The sequence below is a fragment of the Lissotriton helveticus genome, chromosome 9 (assembly GCF_964261635.1).
Source record: "Lissotriton helveticus chromosome 9, aLisHel1.1, whole genome shotgun sequence".
Lineage (NCBI taxonomy): Eukaryota > Metazoa > Chordata > Amphibia > Caudata > Salamandridae > Lissotriton > Lissotriton helveticus.
Window position 1 is genome coordinate 344802136 of NC_136070.1, and position 1262 is coordinate 344803397.

Consider the following 1262-nt stretch of genomic DNA (forward strand, 5'->3'; position numbering starts at 1 on the left):
AGTTGTGCTATTTTTTTAGCTATCCAGAATTGCATTTGCTCACGTCTAGTGGGCCTTTTACCCATAACTGCATGTAGCGTTTGTGGAGTAATTTTAGTTGTAGATCTCTGAATTTGTACTGTTTGTGTAGCCCTTGCTGGCTGGAGTGTGAGTGTTCTCATTAGGAACTGTGTCAGGTTTCTGTGAAGTTTGGTGGTCCTTTATGAAAAGGACGTAAGTCTGCTACTGGCTACCGGAATCTTCGCGGTTTCAGCAGAAGATTGTTTGTGCTCCTGGTAGTTCTGGACCCTCCTGAAATTGTCAACTTATGAGTGAGGTAGCTAGGTGATTTCAGGTGAATAGCCTTGTGCGTCATGCAGGCAATTTTCAGGTGTATTCTGGCTTCAAGAGGCAGCCAGTTCAAGGATTTGAAGTCAGGGGAGATATGCGAATGTTTTTTTGATCCAGTGATGAGTCTCGCTGCCGCATTTAGTGATGCTCTGGGGGGTGCAGTTGACGTTAGGGGGAGGCCGCAGAGGGCCACGCTGCCGTAGTCTATGCGCGGGATGACTAGAGCTTGTACCGCTGTTTGGAAGTCTTTTGCTGGAAGGAAGGGTTTCAGTTTCCTCAAGGTATTTATTTGGAAGTTCGCCCCCTTAGTAGCCTTGCTGATATGCTGCTGCATGTTGAGGTTGGTATCAAGTGTTATGCCTAAGGATTTTGCTGAGTCCACGATTGTCGGTTGGACATTGAGTGCTGTTAGGTGCTTAAGCCATGTTTGTGCGGAGAATCCTGTGAAGGATTACTCAACCAAGCAGGGGCGTATTAAGAGGGGCATTGGGAGCCAACGTTGTTCTGCTCCTATGCTGTCTAGAGAATCAGTACTAGCCTTGGCAGAGTGAAGTGTCTAAGTTGATACTAGCACCCGAGCAGAATGGCAGAAGGTTTTGATTTAAAAAAATCTAGGGGACATCTTAGGGAATATACAAAGAGATTTAGAGGCAGTTAGAAAAGAAAAACAAATCTTAAGACTGGAAATCATTAGTTTTAAAATGGAAGAAGCAGTCTCTGGAGCTAGGCACAAAACCACCACTTTTAAGACCAAGGAATCAAACACTCGCTCCTCATATTTTGCCCCCACTCAAGTAATTCACTCTTTGCCTCCTGTCATTCCCCTGGCCCCTCCCGAGCCATTTAACAGAGACCCTCCAAAAGCACAAACCTTTTTGACTCAATGCTCTTTGCATTTCATGTGTCGTCCAACGATTTTCCCTGATGCCCAG